The following is a 20,678-nucleotide window of genomic DNA, read 5'->3' as shown; positions in this document are numbered from 1 at the left end:
AGAGGGACCAAGTTTTGTTGATGAAGCAGAAGCTTCCACCTCTGAAATTGTATAATTCTTTTGCCTGCTTGTGAAGGACGAGAAAGGATTGCGTGTGACTGGATCTGTTGGTTTCTGATTTGTGTGTTTTTGTGTATGTGTTTAGAGTTATGTGAAAATCTAGAGAAGTGAAGTTAATTCTCATGGGTGTTTTATAATCTGACTAGAGATAGTTTACACATGAGAGAACGGGTTTGAGAAAAGCAATACTCTCCGACTATCTGGGGATAATGTGGTGAAAGAGAAAAAGAAAAAAATAAATAAACAGTATTAATTGGACTTTGGAGCCCTGCACCTGTAATAGAAGTCTAATGGGGCTGGAGAAGCCCTGCTAGGAGATGATTGTAAATGCTGCTCTTAAAGGGACCAGCAGCTTCTCAAGTTCTATGGTAAGAAAACTGATGGCTGCTTTTCCTACAAAAATCTCTGTGCATATGATTATTGGATTCATCAGGTGACAAGGTGCTCCTCTCTTGAAATTACAGGTAGAAAAATTAAGAATTTTGTTTGGTTTAAATAAGCAAATATATGCAGCCATTCCATTTTTGTTGCTGAATAGCTTTAAAGGTATATGTTCTATATGTCTTGGTTATAGATTATTGGCTTATAAGATATTGGTTATGATTAAAATTTTGTAACATTGATAACAGAAAATTGGCTTAAAACTGGTAACTCTGATAACAAGACTCGGTGGCACACACCTTTTATCCCAGCACTCAGGAGGCAGAGGCAGGCAGATTTCTGAGTTCGAGGCCTGCCTGGTCTACAAAGTGAGTTCCAGGACAGCCAGGGCTATACAGACAAACCCTGTCTCGAAAAACAAACAAACAAACAAACAAACAAACAAACAACAACAACACAAAAAACAAAAACAAACAAACAAACAAAAACTGGTAACTCTGGGTTGGAGTAAGTCAGAACACGTGGCATGAGCCAACCCATGGGAACAGGTCTCTAAAGCTACACCTGCATTAAGTAATATTCTATATAATTCTTATCCTAGAAACCAGACTTATAAAAGATAGGATTTAGGGCAGTGTCTTTTTGAGGTATTGGCGGCTGTACCTTCTTGCATTTGTGTGCAGGAATGGGCAGCTAAACTTTCTAGCAATGTTTTTGGTGTTGATTTTTAAATAGAATGGATTGTTTACACTATTAAAATTGGGTTTTGCTTCCCAAAATTGTGGTTGTACTCTCGTGATACAAGATAAATTTAAGGCTTCTCTCAAATCAGAGCCACCAGCTGAATACATTGGCTCAGTCAAAATTGAAGCCTCCTGAGTGGCCTAGTCCACTACCTAGCCCCTTATCCACAGTCTCAACCCCAGCTGCCAGGGAAACCCGGAATCTCTCAGGGCAGGGGGAGGCAGACTGCTGTGGGTACATGGAGCTGTAAAGCGCAGAGTCTGGGCAGACTCAGGTGGACCCACCTAACCTTCAACCTCTTCAGTACTGGCCATTTTCCTCTGCTGATCTTTATATCTGGAAAATTAACCACCCCCTTTTCTCAGAGGATCCCCAAAGCCTCACAGGGTTGGTGGAGTCCCTTATGTTTTCTCATCAGCCTACTTGGAATGATTGTCAGCAGCTGCTGCAGATGCTCTTCACAACTGAAGAGCAAGAGAGAATTCTGTTAGAGGCTAGAAAAAATATCCCTGGAGCCGACAGGCAGCCTACACAGTTACAAATTGAGATGGACATGAGATTCCTGTTGGCTGCCCCCTGTTGGGACTACAATGTGTCTAAGGTAGGGAGAGCTTGAAATCCTATCGCCAGATTCTGGTCTCTAAGATGCCTCAAAATGGCCCACTAATTTGGCTAAGGTAAGAGAAAGTGTATTGCAGGAGGGAGACAGGTACGTGATCTTGTGAAAGAGGCAGAGAAGGCATATTAAAAGAGAAACAGAGAGGCGGGAGGCAGAAGAAAGTGAAGACAGGAGGAATCATAGACAAGAGAGAAATTTGACTAGAATTCTGGCCGCAGTGGTAGGAGAGAGAGAAAAAAAGACAGGACCTAGAAACCTGGGCAACAGAAGAGAAATGTACTTAACAGAATTAAATGAGTTGGAGTACTGAGCCTCAGCTAAAAAGGCCCAGCTGTGTCAGACTGAAGTTATTTATTTGGGATATACCCTTCAAGACAGGAAACAGTGTCTAACGGAAGCCAGAAAAAAAAAAAAAAAAAAAAAGACTGTAACTCAGATCCCCACCCCAACTACACCAAGGCAAGTAAGAGAATTCTTGGGCATCACTGGCTTCTGCAGACTCTGGATACCTGGATGGAGACCTTAGCTGCCCCGTTGTACCCCCTAACCAAGGAAGGGGAGGTGTTTGTGTGGACCCCTATGAGAGTTCTCCCCCAACCGCTCACCCACTCCAGCCTCATTACTCTAGCATCCTCATACACTGGGTCATCAACCCTCCACAGGACCAAGGGCCTTCCCTCCCATTGATGTCATATAAGGCCATCATCTGTTATGTGGATATCTGGAACCATGGATCACTCCATGTATACCCATTGGTTGACGAATTTAGACTCTGGGAGCACTGAGTGGTCAGGTTAGTAGATATTGTTCTTTCTATGGGGTTGCAATCCCCATCAGCTCCTTCAGTCCTTCACCTAGCTCTTCTATTGGGGTCCTGGACTCCGATTTTGGCTAGGTACTGTGAAATTCTCTCAGGGAACCACCATACCAGGCAACTGTTAGCAAGCACTTTTTGGCATCAGAAATAGTATGTGTCAGGATTTGGTGTCCGCAGATTTGATGGATCCCTACATGGGGAGGTCTCTGGATGGCCTTTCTTTCAGTCTCTGTTCCACTTTTTGTCCCTGTCTTTCCTTTGGGCAGGAACATTTCTGGGTTAAAATTTTGATATGGGATGAATGGAGGCTGTGCCTATCTACTGGAGGTGGTTTCTACAGGTTCATGTTCCCCTTTGTTGTGTATTTTGATTAACAGCTGGAATAAGAATTAATTCATTAATAAGTGAATGTAATAAACCAGCATGGCATTGTCTATTTGCAATTCCTTTATGAGATAATGTCTATATTGATTTGTGATCTATATTGAATTGTGATCTATGTTTGATGTAATATATGAGTCAGTGTAATGATAAAATTGATCAAAAATACCTTGGAGGTCAGATGAGGAAGATATTGGTTGATGTTGGTCATAGGTGTCACAGTAGGTAGAGGACCTCACCAAGATTCTAAGCCCTCAATTTCTGGAGGAGCAGAGGGGATTAGCCTTATTAAAAATAAAAAGCCTGACACCCCATAAGCTCATAAGTTCTCTACAATTACTTTATTCAAATATTATACAAGGTTATTTGGGGGCTGGGAAAGGTTCCAATTACAAAAGTTATCTGGCCATAAGAACAGGTAACCTACATAACTGTCATCCCCTTTTGACCATGGGTTTTCATAGTCAAAAGTAAAAACTTCAAGTTCTCTTAGATCAAGATTAGTGGAGCTGCAAGTTCTCAAAAAGCACCAAGTGCAGATTCTGTAGAGAGAGAGAATATTTCTTCAACGTTCAAACAGTCTCAGAACAATTTCTCTGTTTCTACTAATTGACCCAAACATACCAGAGGTCTTGCTGAAACTTTTCACTCAAAGTCAGACAGAAAAGTTTTACTATACATTTGACTTATATCCAGACATAAAGGCTTTATTACATATATCACTACAGGAAGATACCGGAAGTTGATCTTTGCCCTTTCATACCTGTGTACACATCACATCCATGCACACATTAATCAATAAAAGCAATGTCTACAACCCAACATATTGATATGTAGTCAGTCTATGTTTTTTTTTTTGAGACAACGCCCTATCTCTTTTGGATTTAATGGACTCAAACTTTCCCTATAGAATGGATTGGCTTCAGTTGAGTTGGGCCTTTCTGTGCTGGGATTAAAGGAAGATTGGCTTTTATTTATGGTTTTAAAGCCTAAAATTTTATTCCATCACAGTATTCTTTAACTTTACAAAAGTGAGAGAATGTATACAGAAAATGTTTATCAAACTGAATCTTTACAGTTGAATTCTATTAGTTGGGTCAGTGTTATCTTGGAGTCCTTTATGAATTGGAGATAACATTGACCATAGGACCAAAAGTAAAATACAAAAGATTTGGGATAGTATGGACTTAATATGTAATAGATTTTGGAATTCAGGAATTTTATAGTAGATTCTCACCAATGAATTTGAATATTTTAAATATTTGCGAGTGATATTAATAATCTTAAAAATTGTTTGTGGCTACATTTACATTATTTGATATAATTTATTTTCTGAACAATTTTATATGTAATAGAATTTCATAATGATACATCTAAAAATAATGACTTACATTAAATCAAGTTCCAGCTTTCTAACAATCCAACTTGTGTAAAATGGTGGTGTAATATATTAATTGATATTACTGATGTCATTACTAATAACAGATTTTACAGCATAGAATTTCTAGTGAGTCTATGCTATTTGAATGAAGTGAGCACAAGAAATTAGGCTGGTTTTTCATTTTAATAATTACTAGGTATTTACATGGGTGATCAATTCAAGTAAAGGATCTTTGTAAGCAATCTATGTTATAACTAAAGCAGCACTGCATTTCAGTAATAAATACAGATACTATAATGAAGACTTTGAAAAGAATATGATATTAGTATAAAGTACATTTTATACAAATAGATGAGAAATTAAATTAAAGATATAAACATTCATGTTTTTACTAATTTTATGTTGTTTCAAAATTAAGAATTTATTTGGATTCTTATGCTAATCTGGAAGAGATTACTTCATAATTTTGTGTGTTCACATAGACAATGGCATTCCCCTATCTTTCATATATCTTATATTTTCATATAAGAATTGCCTTGCTTTCTTTATTTATTATTTTGCAGTTAATGCTTAGTTCAATTCTTCAATATTTATAAGCATATTAGTCTTTGTTTGTGGTTTAAAGCATATATAGATTGCACTGTATTGTATTGTATTGTATTGTATTGTATTGTATTGTATTGTATTGTATTGTATTGTTGTTCATTTAATATATGCCCTGTACTTCTGATGAGGAACCTCACTGAGCTGCTTCCTTGGATCCCAAATTCATCACTGGAACCATAATGCCTCTCCATATCATGTGACATTCCTAACAGATGCAAATAACCACATTCTCCTGATGCATTGAAAACCACCTGCTTTTTTACTTTAAGTATTATTTTTATTTCTTACGTATAAAATTCAGTTAAATTACATTTTCTCAGTTACAACATGTGTGTTAAATTATGTTTAAATCTAGCTATACCCTTATAACTTTTCTATACAGAAGTTTATTTCCCTCAAAAACCTTGTAAATGATTTTCTTAGGCTTAAGCATCACATAAGTAAGAAAATCAGTGTGGAAAATGAAGGAAAGTTCCACTACAGACTTCTGGGGGATGCAAGACTCATGGCTCAGGGAGAATAAACATTGATTCTTGTACTTTTGAAAAACTTAGTGCCTCATGTGCATCCTATCATTTTAAAAGTAATATGTAAATAGAACAGTTAATACTAGTCTATTAAAGGTGCCAAAGTTCTAGTATATATTGCTCATATTGGATACTAGTAACTAATTAGTTGTGAAGTTTCTTATACTTGCTCAGAACAGAAATGGACTTTCAAGGTGCTTCACAAAGTTTGTCTTCTTTGGAATCCTATTTTTTTTGTCTAGAATTATATTGAGTGTTTAAAAAGTTTTCTTTATTCAAAAATAACAAAAATATCAGTATTTATAACTACATATATGGGTAATATACCTACATCACTTCCATTATTCAATTCCATCACCTGTTTGGTCATGTTTTCCTGCAATTCTTTAAGGGATTTTTGTGCTTCCTCTTTAAGGTCTTCTACCTGTTTAGCAGTGTTCTCCTGTATTTCTTTAAGTGAGTTATTAAAGTCCTTCTTGATGTCCTCTACTATCATCGTGAGATATGCTTTTAAATCAGGGACTACCTTTTCGGGTGTGTTGGGGTGCCCAGGACTGGGTGGGGTGGGAGTGCTGCGTTCTGATGATGGTGAGTGGTCTTGGTTTCTGTTAGTATGATTCTTACGTTTACTTTTTGCCATCTGGTAATCTCTGGAGTTAGTTGTTGTAGTTGTCTCTGGTTACATCTTGTTCCTCAGGTGTTTATGTTAGCCTCTATCAGCAGACATGGGAGACTAGATCTCTCCTGAGTTTTAGTGTTCAGAGTACTCTCTACCGGCAAGCTCTCTTGCAGGGAAGGTGCCCAGATATCTGGTATTCAAACCTGCCTCCTGGCAGAAGTTGTGATCCACTCACAGAGTTCTTAAGATCCCGTGGAGGGTCCTGTGTATACCTTGTGGGTGTCCACAGACTCCACACCCAAGGAACCCCAGTGCTGGCATGGACTGGAAGGGAATTGTGCCTCTGATCAGGCCGGATTTTCTGCTTCCCTAATTAATGCAGTCTCAGGTCCCGAGAGATTCTATTGGAGCAGCAGCTGTGTTCCACTCACCAGAGGTCTTAAGATCATATGGAGGGTCTTGTGGATAGCTTGCTGGTGTCAGCAGACTCCGCGCCCAAGCTACCCCGGTGTTAGCTGGGACCAGAAGGGCTATTTTTTTTTCATTCTTTAACAATATATTTCTAGTGTCTAGTTGCTTAACTATACTTACCTTTTTTATTTTTTTTTCTGGATGGTATAGTGATTATTCTTGAATTTACAGATACTATCCACATAGAAGTGAATACATACAGTATTTTTCTATCTGGGTCTGGGATATCTCACTGAAGATAATATTTTTCTACTCTCACCCATTTGCCTACAAATTTAATGATTTTTTTTCATGGCTGGAAATTACAGCACTGCTCACTAGAACCAAATTTTATTTATACATTTATCTATTAAGGGGCATCTAGATTTTTTTTTCAGTTTCTGGTTCTTATTGATAAAGCAGAAATGAGCAAGGCTGAACAAGTATCTCTATGGCATTATGAAGTATCCACTGAGTATATGCACAAATATAGTACAGCCATATCATGAGGTAGATTGATTCTGATTCCTCCCGACCCCAAAGAACCACCAAACTGATTTCCAAGAGGCTCTACAAGTTTTTACTCCCTCTAGCAGTGTATGAGTGTTCCCTTACTCCAAATCCACATCAGAATGAGTTGTCACTTGTGTTATGGATCTTATTCATTATGATGTGTGGAAAATGAAATTTCTAATAGTTTTGATTTTGATTTCCCAGATGAGTAAGGATATTGATCATCTCTTTAAGTTTTCCTCACATTTTCATGCTCCTTTACTGGGAATTACAGCTTAGATGTGGTTTCCTTTTTAAATTTGATTATTTTATTCCTTTGTATCCAGTGTTTTAAGTTCTTTGTTTGCTTAATATATTTCAAATGTTATTCCATTTCCTAGTCTCCCCTCCACAAATCCCCTATACCATACCCTCTCCTCCTGCTTCTATGAGGGTGCTCTCCCAAGCACTCACTCACTCTCACCTCAACACCCTGGCATCCACCTACACTGGGGCATCAAACCTTCACAAGATAAAGTGCCTCTCTTCTCAATGAAGTCAGACAAGACCATCATCTAATACATATGTGTCAGGATCCATGAGTCCCTCTATGTGTACTCTTTGTTGGTGGTTTAGTCCCTGGGAGCTCTGTGGGGGATCTGGTTGGTATATATTGTTGTTTTTCCTATGGGGATGCAAGTCTCTTCAGTTCCTTCAGTTCTTTATCTAAATCCTCTATTGCAGTCCCCAGTGCTCAGTCCAAAGGTTGGCTGAAAGCATCTACCTCTGTATTTGTCAGGCTCTGGAACAGCTTTTCAGGAGTCAGCTATATCAGACAACACTAGCACACATCATAGCATAAATTCAGTGGCATTTTAAGTGAACTTACATTTCTACTATACAGTAGGTCTGGTGATTTTGAATAGTCAATCTCAAGGTTGGTTTTATTTGTATTTCATTATTGCTTAAAATTTTGAAAATATATATTTTCCTGCCTATTGATAGGATTAATTAGGAAAATTGCCTATGAATGCAGTTTTCTTTATAGTTGAGACATCTTTCTGATAACTTTACAGTGGTTTATTACATTTGATGGACAGTAGATGCTCATCTATAATATGGTTTGAAAATATGTTACTCCACTTATTCATATGTCTTTATACATATCATAATTTCTCAATATCTTTCTCTAGAGTAACTTTAATCCTGCTCTGGCAAGGGATCATATCCAGAGACATTTTAGGACTATGTGATCCAGCTGGACTGCAGAAAACCTTTAATATACACCTTTAATCCCTAACAATGAAGGTAAGATTTGTAGAAAGAAGCAGCTATGTCTCAAAATGATGTCTAGCCGGACGTGGTGGTGCACGCCTTTAATCCCAGCACTCGGGAGGCAGAGGCAGGTGGATTTCTGAGTTCGAGGCCAGCCTGGTCTACAAAGTGAGTTCCAGGACAGCCAGGGCTACAAGGAGAAACCCTGTCTCGAGGAAAAAAAATGATGTCTAGTTGAGTGTCATAGTGACAAATCATATAAATATTTGACAGAATGTGTCAGAGATAAGTAATGCTCAATGTACAAGAGACAGTACCTCAAGAGGAGCTGTTGAAAATACAGCATTCGGCTCAGACCACACCTTCCCCTTCCAATCCAGAGTGTAGCAGAATTATCACACCTCAGAGGTAAAAGCTCTCTGACTTGGATTTTGCCCTTCTAATGTATTGGTTGTGTTCAGACACCCCTGTATGGAGGTAGAAGTTAGAACCCATAGTTAAAGGCATTCTTAGTTCTCTTCCTATATCGATCTCCATACTCATTTTATATGATTGGATTTCTTACTGAAATTCAGTTCATTGGGTGTATAGATCAACTATGCAACCTGAAGTAAAACTTAACACTTTCCAAATGCCAGAATAAAATTGGAACACCCCTGTGCTTGAATTTTTATCCGTGTAACCCCTTTGTGTTTTGCTTATATATTTGTTGTTCATATGTCGATGGAAACATCAATTTCTGATTTGAAAGCTATTGCATTACCTATTTAAAATGAAATTTTTCTTTTAGAATTATTTGAGCCTTATTATTTAACATATATTATAAAATGGTTTGTAGTAATTATTTATCTCATGCATTAATAAGATTTATTCTGAATGATCAGGGATGAAAATAAAGAACAAATAAATGAACTTGGAACGCTGTCTGCTGATACTGAAATTCAGACCTCAACCTTCTTCATGATTTGCATCTGCCACCCTGGACACAAAGATTGTGAGTAGTTTGTGTGTGATTTTAAACACAAGGACTCACACACACACACACACAAACACACACACACACACACATACACACAATCAAGGGGCAATAAAGCTGGTAGTAGTTCTTTCTTAGTATAATGTTTATAAATAATTGTAAAGATGATCAAATTAGAGAGAATATGTTAAAATTAGTGGCTATTAATAATTTCATAAATAGTTTTTGAACACTGACCACAGCAATTTTCACAAAAATACTCTGTACATTCATCAGGGTTCTCTAAAGGAAAAAAAAAACTGTCATAGTGTGTATTACAATCAGATCCACCTACACTGTCCTCTCCAAATCATTTATTAGTATTTTATAGAACCAGTTATTTTAACATATGCCATATTATCAGTCTTCCATTGACATACATCTGGAACCCCTTCCACCTCTAACAAATGGAGACACCATCCAAAATACTCCCATGAACAATAGGCTCATATCTAATATTTACGTATTTATTAATTTGATTTTAACACCTAGTATCTAATAAGTACTCTTCCTTTAGAAATAGTTGTGGAATCATTCACTGGTATATTGGCATCCTCCAAAGAATATTTCAGACTCAAGAAATGTGACTCTCTTCCTTGCATCTCTATATTAAAATATTCCTTCACCATCAGTATTTCCTACCTGCATTCTACATGTTCTTTCTCTAACATAGTCTCTCTGTTAGTACTTCTACTTTCTTTCTTCCTCACTTTTGTTGGTAAATATAGGCATTACAGCAATGGCGAAGTGGAGGAGACGTACATAGGGATAGGTGGATAAATAAAGCAGAAGTGAATGTTGTGATATGGGACAATTCTGTTATTGGAAAACATTTCTAGAGAAAAATGAAAAGAAGACACACAGTCAGAGGTCAAAAGAGTATCAGTATGAGAACTAAGAGATTCCAGGTTACTTTTGAAACATCTATCCTAAAGATCACTTAGAATCATACAAGCAATGAATTAATGACTCATTGCTTATTTTCTTGCTTACATTTTATGAATCTGTGAAAAGTATTTAAGGAAAACACTATTACTGAGGGATTTTTGAATGGTAGCTCTTACATAGGCAAGGCAAGGTTATGAATTATTTAAGATTACTTGAATTGGATTAAGGAAACAACTTCATAGCATCAACTACAAGAAACTAAAGGGTGTAGTAGGTGTAGGTACTATCATTCAGTCCTGCAGAGACAGGAGAAGAATTTAATAACTGGGGCCATGAAATCAGACTGCTCTGTACCAAGCACCTGAGTGATTCTCCTTTTAAGTTCTGTATTTTTCAAGTATGGTTTATATATCATATCTAGTCTGACTTCTCTTCAGTTTCTCAAGCAACATTTTCTTTCTTTTTACTTTTTTTTAGACTAAAATAACATTTTATTAAATATTATCTTTATATACATTTCAAATGCTATCGCGAAAGTTCCCTATACCCTTCCTCTGCCCTGCTCTCCTACCCACTCACTCCCACTTCTTGGCCCTGGCATTCCCCTGTATTTGGGCATATAAAGTTTGCAATACCAAGGGACCTCACACACAAGAAAATAAAAAAAGAGGGAAGGCCAATGGGTGGATACTTCATTCTTCCTTAGAATAGGGAACAAAATATCCATGAAAGGAGTTACAGAGAGAAAGTTTGGAGCTAAGACGAAAGGATGGACTATCCAGAGACTACCCCACCCGGGGATCCATCCCATAATCAGCCACCAAACCCAGACACTATTGAACAATCCCAAAAAGATTTTGCTGAAGGGACCCTGTTATAGCTGTCTTGTATGAGGTTATGCCAGTGCCTGTTAAATACAGAAGTGGATGCCCAAGTAACATTTTCAATTTAGTCATCATCACTTAGCAAAACTCTAGTGTGATTTGTACCAATATTGCAACTATATATGTGAGAAATCACTGTTACCCTCATGATAATTAGTGTCTTTACAAATGTTTATATATCATCCCAAGTATCCCTTTATCTTTATCCCTGTGACTGTTGTCTGTTTCCCTTAATTTGATTCCTCCTCCCGTCATGGCTGTAGAGCTCTTCTTGTGGATAATGCACCATCTTTAGGCCTGCTTCCTGTGCAGGTTTTACTTGATACAAGATTTTACTCTTGTTCACATGGTTGTGAAGTAAATTATAATACAGAAAACAGACATTAATATAAAATTCCTTTTGAAAAGTGAAAGTCATGAGAAAATTAGCTATGCAAACATGGCAAGTATGTATGTGAAAGCTTACAAGGTATGAAAGGATCAGTGAGCTATATATCTAACTTATGTTGGCTATTCATAACTCCATGCAAATTTACAGATATGAAGTAAAAAACAGTAGGTGTTGACTCTCCAAAAGACCTCTAGCCTACTCCTCTGGAGATCAGATAGGAATATGATGAGCATCAAATACAATCCTGCAGGAAGATCTAACCTTGCCTGTCAGTTGTAGCTCATAATTCTAATGGTTTCTTTGGAATTTCAACAAATGACATTTTTTTAAAATATAGAACTATACTTGAATTATACTTTCAGGCATACTATTAATATCTTGGGGAGTATAGATGAAACAGCTTATTAAAGTTCATCCTAGCATAGCTTCATAGTTATACTGTTTCTATTCCCACATAGAATAACAAATAGAGTCAAAAGGCACTCAGATGAGCATCCAGGCTTTTCCATACAGCATGTTATATGCAGCTCTGTCCAAAATTAACATGTCCTCAGAGATGCTAAGAAGTTATAAAGTTATATAGTTATAAATACTGAAATAGAAAGGATAGACATAGGCAAATATGTTACTATATATCTATGGACACTGAGTTTTATGCATTTTTGTAATGTAGAAGGGCCATTGTGAAACAGGTAATGAGGGCAAAGATAAGTCTGGAAATAGGTACCTTCAAAGAAAAGCAGTCTGGAGAAAGGGTGTTGGCAACTAGGTGAATTTAAAACTGATTTTTAAATCACAGGAAAGCCTTTTGTTTTACATTTTATTTAATCTTTTGGTTTTTACAGATTTTATCCCACTTCTGGTCTATCCTCTGACTGTTTCTCCCTGTCCCATCTCCATAATGATGTCCCCACCTATCACCCCCACCCCACCAGAATTCCCCTCTCCCTGGGGCCTCCAGTCTCTTGAGGGATAGGTGCATCTTCTATGATTGAACCAAGACCTGGCAGTCCTGTGCTATATATGCATTGGGGGCCTCATATCAGCTGGTGTATGCTGCCTACTTGGTAGTCCAGTGACTGAGAGATCTTGGTAGTCCAGATTAAATTGAGACTGCTGGTCCTCCTACAGGGCTGCCCTCCTCCTCAATTGCTTTTCCCTGTTTCAGCCACAGGAGTAATAAGATTCTGTCCATTGGTTGGAGGTAAATAGCCACATCTTACTCTTTTAACTACTTATTGGGTCTTTCAGAGGGCAGTCATGATAGCCCCCTTTTTGTGAGCACACCATAGACTCAGTAATAGTGTCAGTCCTTGGGACCTCCTCTCTGAGCTGGGTTCCACCTTGGTCCTGTTGCGGGACCTCCTTTTACTCAGGCTCTTCTTCATTTTTGCCCTGCAGTTCCTTCAGACAGGAACAATTCTGCATCAGAGTTTTTGACTTTGTGTGTGTGTGTGTGGGGGGGGGGCAACCCACCTTGATTCTGCTGGAGGGGGACATTACAAGTTCCCTTTTCCCACTGCAGGGAATTTCATCAAAGGTCCTCCCTTGAGTTTGGAGTCTCTCACTTCCCAGTTGTCTGGTACATTCTGGAGGGTGCCCCTACCTCCTACCTCCCCAGGTTGCCTGTTTTCATTCTTCTGGCCCTCAGAGCTTCAGTCCTATTCCCACACCCAACACTTGATAATGTTCCCCTCTTCCCCTCCCTGTCCTCTTTCCCACCCAGGACTTTCCCTCCCTCTCTGTGAAGGCTTTCTTCTCCCTCCCATGTACTACTGAGGCGTCTTCACTTGGGCCCTTTGACTTGTTAAACTTTTAGAGTTCTGTAGACTGTACCCTGGGTATTCTGTACATTTTTGACTAATATTTGTGAGTATGTATCATGTATATCCTTTTGGGTTAGAACTGCCTGCAAAACTCAGGATGTTCTTGTTCTTAGTAGCTGAATAGTATTCCATTTTGTAAATGAATCACATTTTAAAAACCATCAGTACAATTGCTGCACCTACAAGGACTAGGAGATTGAGAGAAAGCTGTCAGAAATGTAAGAATAAAATTCATTCTTCATCTCAAATGGCTAAATAAGATGAAATTCCATTAAAACAAATTTTACGGAATCCACTCATCAAAAATTTAGATTCATTTAGGGTCAACAGTTAATTAAATTATAATCTATGCTTGGGTTTCATTTTTTCTTAAAAGTTGTTTATCTCTCTACTCTCCAACTGCATAAGTATTGGAGGTTGACATCTGACCACTGGGAGGCACAGGACACTTTTGTGTTAGAAAAATTATGGATATGCTTGTTTCTAGCTTAAATCCAGTCACATGCAGTCTACAGGAGTAAAATTTTTTCCTTGTAGAAAACTTTGTAGTATTTATATATTATTTGAGTCTCCAGGCACATTTCTCATAAGTGATTTTTGTCTTGTTATATAGTTGTGTGCAGGGCAAGCTTATACTTTCTACTGTAGCAATTAAAGAATAATATGTCCCCATACTACTGAGCATAAATCAAACACTCATCTATCATTGATAGTTTAGATTGCAAATAGAAATCACCACTAATTTACTTTATCTTATAATATAATTGATGTAGGAAGGAAGAGTAAGAGTCCTGTTCAAATACTGCTTAATTTCTCCAATATAGATTAATGTTAATGTTGGACTTTTCATTCTTACATTTACAAAGTACATTTTCAATTTTTTATGTTATATCTGTGTGAATATGAGTATGTTGCTTGTGAGCTGCATCGGAGCCTAACCTTCTACCTCTACCCATATGGTGATAAAATATGTGCCAATTAGAAACAGATTTGTTTATTTTGCTTCCTGGTGAAGTTTACTAATCATTGGCATTACCAAAGTGCTTGCTTTTCTCATGACCATATTAGTACTACCTTTTCTATCCTGTTTCCCATCATTCAACATCCTCATTACCTGTTTTAGAATTGATTCAGAGATGTTTTCAGCACCATATTTTCATGTAGAGCAGCATCAGTTGCCTAAATATTTTCAAAATATAAAATGATACATACAAATTCTGGGATGAAAATCTAGATGTTATAAATGAAGATTTGAATAATCATAGGGATACCACAGGTCCACAAATTCAGCTAAGTGGTGCAGTCTTGTTTTTGTTTGTTTGTTTGTTTGTGTTTTTTTGTAATTTATTCTTGGTTTGTCATATCTTTTTGGAACCCAAGAATGGAGTGGGTGGGTGAGGGAAAATCCTAGTAGAAGTAGGGGAAATGGGTATTGGATAGGAGCTTTACGGAGAGGGAACCAGGTAATGGGATAACATTTGAAATATAAAGAAAATATCTAATAAAAATTAAGAAAACCAAAATTAAAAAAAATCTATCTTTAAGTCATAAATACTGATATATCAAACACAAAATATGGGACCTCTATTTGTTGGACTGAATTTGCCTGTGTGTTAAAGTATTTCTGTCTGTGGGGTTAGAAATTTGACTCAGCTATTAAGGGCACTTACTGCTTTTGTAAAGATCCTGAATTATATGTAGACCTATGTCAGGTGGCTTGCAAAAATCTGTAAATTCATATCAATCTTACCTTAACATCATATTAAATCCCCATTCTTAGAAGGTTGTTTTCTTGATATCTTCTTACTTTAAGTCAACTAGTGCTCTGTTATTCTCTGATATATTGGCAATGTAAAAACATTGGTCAAGACTCCAAGAAATATGACTCACTATTTCTTGAAGCTATTCACTGTAAACATTTTCTTAACATGTAGCAGGAACCCTATGTATTGTTGACTTCTTTGCTGGAAATTTAAATTAGTTGAATTTGTGAAGACCTTGTTTGTGAAACCATCTTTTGCTTTGAGTTGTGTTTAGTAGTCATGCTTGCCTCAGAAATTCATCTTTCTGACCTCTTCCACATTTTCTTGCCCTTACATACCCCAAGTTTCTTATTCCTAATTTCTCTGTATTCTAGTAAAACAGATATTCCAGGAATGGCAGAATGGAGAATCGCAAATACAAAATTAGAGCAGGAGAGACAGAAGTGAGCTCACTACCACGTGGTGGAAGCTTCTTATTACTAGAAGAGAAGGGCCAGTGGCAGGTCTCTAAACAGGAACAAAAGGGTAAATGAAATGTTTGAGAGGCCTTTGGGATATAAAATCCAATGGTCACTAGGTAGAATCTTAAACTTAGGGCCATTCTATCACTAACTAATACTAAAATCCATGTTAACTTTACTTTCTTAGAGATTCTTGTACTTTCTTTTAATATTTTTACCTCCCTAAGAAACAAGCTCAGCAATTATATACATGAAAAACATTTTTCAAGTTACTTGTCTTGGGAACTCTCATCCACAATTTTATATACCTAATGGCACCTTTGAAGAAAGACTTGGATATTGGTTAATTGCTCTTTCTGAGTAAGGCAACTTACACACGTGCTTTGGAATACACAGTCAATTTCTATCATCAACCTCAGTAAAGAATGGAGGAGCATTCTACTCACAGGAAGCTCTGAGATTTCATTTAGTATAGCCATCTGGAGATTTCTCCTGAAAAGTCTAAGGAAACAGTACTCTACTGATGTTGGACAACAGTCTATAGACTCCACTAATACACACCTGGGAACCAAGTTACTCCACTGCTCAATCCCTTCTTATGTCCTTTATAGATCCAGGGCCCTTTAATTATAAATAACAAAGTTTAGCCACATAAGCATAGAGAGTCTGGTCAAGTTATACCTTTCTACTACTGTTTCTTTAGACTGAAATAGTTTTGAGGTTTCCTAAAATAGTAAAATGAATAATAGCAAGTTTGTTTTGAGTTCAAAGTCTATCCAGAACCTAGAATTCAATAGGAGGTTCCTTGAGTGAGTTAGAATAAAAAGTTCTGTAGCTGTGCAGAAAACAGTTGATCGGGACTTGAAAGTGTGGATTGATTTAAGGATTTGGTCAGAAGTTGAGAGCTACTAGATATTAGTCTTTGAACTTCCTTAGAAATCTCAGAAGCAAGGGCCTGATCATGTTCTCTCAAGGTTTTATCACCAATTTTCTCATGCATAATTTGGGACTTATAACTTTACCGTCATTTGCTCACCATATGAGATATTATGTATCTTCTAAGGGCACGAAACAGTACAGTAAGAACAGGGTCTGTGTGGCTGGACTGTATGAGCAATGACAGCTATGACTTTGCAGAGGTTCTGTCTATATATGGTCCTCTTCTCTACTAAGGGATCCCTTTTAGGGTATGCAAAAACCTCCACTAGCTTTGCCAAAAGCATCAGTTTCTAGAGTTAGCCATGTTTATGTATGAAAAAGGCAGCAAATAGTGAGAAAATAAATGTGGGTGTTAAGGAGATGGCTCAGTGGTAGGAATTTTGATTGGTTACTAAATGAACTAAGTTGTCTCTGAAGCTCTAGAGCCATCAGTCCAAGATGAAATAAATTTTATTTGTTTAAAATAGACTTAACCACTTCCGTAGGTTTCTGTGTATATCTCTAAAATGTCTCAAACATGTAAGTTCATGTTCATTAGCATCTCGATCTATGTACTAGGAAAATTGTTATTAAAAAACTTGAAGCAAAGAGGATCTTCTAGCTTATGTGGGAGGTTGGGAAATTTAGGGCTCAGTAGTTCTTAATGCTTACCTATCCTTCCTAAGGACTCTATCCAATATGCATATATGTGTATATGCACATCTTTATTTTCTATGATACCAACTTTGATTTTTGTTCCATCATGTGATGGGAATTCATAGTATTGTTTTAATTTTCCATTTGCTGTTATACAAACAAGCTGAGCATTTTACTATCTAATTCATCTTGGTAGATGAGGTGCATACTTGACTATTTCTCATTTGATTCCTTAAAATCTATGAATATATGGGGTTAAAAGTCCGCAAGAAATAATCTAGATCGATTTTTTGATGGGTAAGATTGCTCTTACATAGGGCAGAATACATTAGAAATTATTTAATGTCACTAGAATATGATAAAGGACGGATTCTAAAAGTTTAACCTATAAGCAACAGATGTATGCGTAGATAAAAGAACCCAATCCTTCACTGTCAGATGTACCACAAGAGGGTATTGTGGGACTCTGAAGGCAGAGTGCTCTGTTCTGAATATCTATTATAATTATCCTTTTAAATTCTTGATTCCAATATGAAAGTGACATGTAGTATTTAGTTTCACATATCTCCTGTTTCTCATACTACTTTTCCACCTTAGGCACCATTTTACAATAGCAAAATATAATAGGGAAGATGAATAACAGTAGTCAATTCATTCCTTCAAAAACTTGTACAGGCATAGGCAAATAGTATTGGCCCAAATGCAAGTCAATCATGTGCCTGAATCCTTGCTGACTAAGTTTGAAAGACCCAGTGACACATGGAAGGACTCAAAGGTCCAGCTGTATATGTAAGAGAGGATGTCCTTGTGGGACATCAATGAGAGGAGAGACCGTTGGTCTTGTTAAGGCTCGATGCCCCAGTGTAGGGGAAAGCCATGACAGGGAAGCAGGAGTGGTTGGGTTAGTGAGCAAGGGGATGGGGGATGGAATAAGGTGATTTTCAGAAGGGAAATGATGAAAGGGAATACAATTTGAAATATAAATAAAGAAAATATCTAATAATTAAAAAAAAGTCCCAGAAAGCTGTATATAGTTAAATTATGTTGGCTGGCACAACACTCAATGGAAACATAGAAATGTCAAACTTAAAGAAGTAGCAGCTAACTCTCAGCAAAACCTCAAACCCAGTCATCCATGAACCAGACCAGAATGTTATGTGCACCAAGTTTAAACTTGTGATGGAGGATCTATATTGCCTGTCAGTTGTGGCTGACACTGCAATTTCTGAAAATGATTGTCATACATGTGACTATCTCAAAAACCTACAACCAGAATATTGAGGAGTTTAACTGTGTCAGCTTGTGAAAGATAGTGATAGCTTAGCTTGATGACTGTTCATATGCCCACATAGCAGAACATTCAGCATCAAGATACTTTTACCTGAGTGTCAATGCTCCCCCATCAGTTTGTTATATGAAACTCTGTACTATATTAATATGTCCTCATATATCTATATATATATCACCTATATTGTGTGTATGTGCATGTATATATGTATATAAATGTATATATATTGATATATGCACAGGAATAATGCATCATGTACACACACACACACATATATATATGGAAATATAGGGAGAGAGAAGGAGGGAGGGAGGGAGAGAGAGAGAGAGAGAGAGAGAGAGAGAGAGAGAGAGAGAGAGAGAGAGAGAGAGAATACTAGTGGGAGAAGGATCCATATATGCAAATATTGAAAATCCATAGAAAATCCATCATCTTCTAAAAAATACATTCTAGGACAACCTTTTGTTTGATCTTGCACTTTCTAGTAAATAACGCACCATCTATGCTTTGCAAATAAGCCCAATATTTACAGCAACTCTAGGTAGTATTATCAATTGAATTTCTGGTGGTACACTAGGAAGAGTGTTAGACATTATTTACATCTCTTATCAAGGGCTCTTTTGTTAGTATTGATTTTATGTCATTTTTAGAAGAGATTTTCTTATTTTTATTACATTTTTTATTTAACTTTATATGTGAGTGCTTTGAGTTCATGAATGTCTTTTAATACATGCCTGCCATTTGTGTTTAATGGGCAGAATTTTTTTACGATCTCTCCTCTACTGTTAGAATCATGTTTCAGGTGCTTGTCATCAAACCAGTGTTTTCTAGAAAACCAGTCAGTTTTCTTAACCGCTGAACCATCTGTTCTGCACCTTTCATGTATTTTTAAGTCATATCTGTTATATAATTTTCTATAATATTTATATATGCAATAGATTCTTTGAAATCCATTAAGCTATGTTTTGTTTCATATTTTTCCAAATAATTTATGGTGGAAAGTTATTATATTCCTAAAAAAATAAACAACATGTCCAACCTGGTGTTAATCCTCCAAAATATCACATGATCCTGAATGAAGACATGGTCATATGAGCTTCCATTAAGACAACCTTTATGTACTTCAATCGGTATTCTTCAACAGAAACAAGTAAAGGATGCATGGGTTGATATTTGATATCCTTTATATGTGTTAACTGCATTCATACTTTATAAAACTAAAATGTTTATGACATAGATTTGAGGGAGATTGGGTAACAAGGGAGGAGTTTGAAGGGTGAGAGACAGGGTTAGAAATTATGTAAATAAATAGGTCATGTGTGAATTTCTAATAAATTAAGTGAAAAATATTCAAAAACCTTCAAGAAACTTTTAACACACAGTTTGGTATACATTGTAAAATAACATCCTAAGATTTATTTATTGGTTCATTAAAAGAGATTTCACAGCATATGCATTCTCCACTAAATACATACTCCTAAACATCCTACTTTCTATTTCAAGGGTAGAGATATATGAAGCCTATAATTCAAATTCAAAACTAGTTACTTTGTACTAATTATGCTCTATCTTGACCATACATTTTAAATGTAAAGTTTTGTTGCACCATTAATTGGATTATATGATTATTTTACTATATAATTCAGTGTTCTAGATGAGGTAGATTCCTTAGTCTATGATCTGTATACTGTGAATGGACTTGTGTTTACAATGCTTGACTGCCATTGACCACCCCAGTCGGGTATGGGGGGTGCCTGGAATGAGGGTCCTTGAAGCTAGGTGGGTAAGGATTCGTTGGTGACAAACAGAAACAAACACAGAGGCAGTTTGAATCTAAGCATATTTATTCAGCTCTTAAGTATGGGATTTTATATACTAAAAAACCAAACATTGCATCTGTTAGAAACTATATCCAATGAAACAATCATAGATAGCAACAAAAATCATTTGGCAAAATAAAGCACAAAAATCATCCAAGCATTATGACTCTGAAACTATGTATTTAGTGATTCACAAATAGAACAGGTAGCATCATTATAAATGATCAAAATATAACAATTCTAAAAGGATGTATTCAGTGGGGGCTGTTGTTCAAGACTAGTGGTATATTTCCAATAGCAGGTTAATAAATCTTTAACCGTCAGTGCTCTTTTTTTTATTTTTAATATTTTTATTACATATTTTCCTCAATTACATTTCCAATGCTATCCCAAAAGTCCCCCATACCCTCCCCCC

The 20,678-nt window shown here is 36.7% G+C and overlaps 1 long non-coding RNA gene across 2 annotated transcripts in view; it reads left to right on the top strand.

The window, feature by feature from the left end:
* The first annotated feature begins 8,276 nt into the window (after positions 1–8,276).
* LOC115031483 overlaps positions 8,277–20,678 on the top strand; it is an 88,227-nt gene continuing 75,825 nt past the window's right edge. For both annotated transcript variants that reach the window (XR_003837100.1, XR_003837101.1), the window contains exons 1-2: positions 8,277–8,385; positions 9,237–9,346. This is a non-coding gene — a long non-coding RNA (uncharacterized LOC115031483). The remainder of the gene's footprint in view (positions 8,386–9,236; positions 9,347–20,678) is intronic.

This window comes from Mus caroli, chromosome 7 (assembly GCF_900094665.2).
Source record: "Mus caroli chromosome 7, CAROLI_EIJ_v1.1, whole genome shotgun sequence".
In the NCBI taxonomy this organism is placed as follows: domain Eukaryota; kingdom Metazoa; phylum Chordata; class Mammalia; order Rodentia; family Muridae; genus Mus; species Mus caroli.
This window is presented reverse-complemented; position numbering and strand designations above follow the sequence as displayed.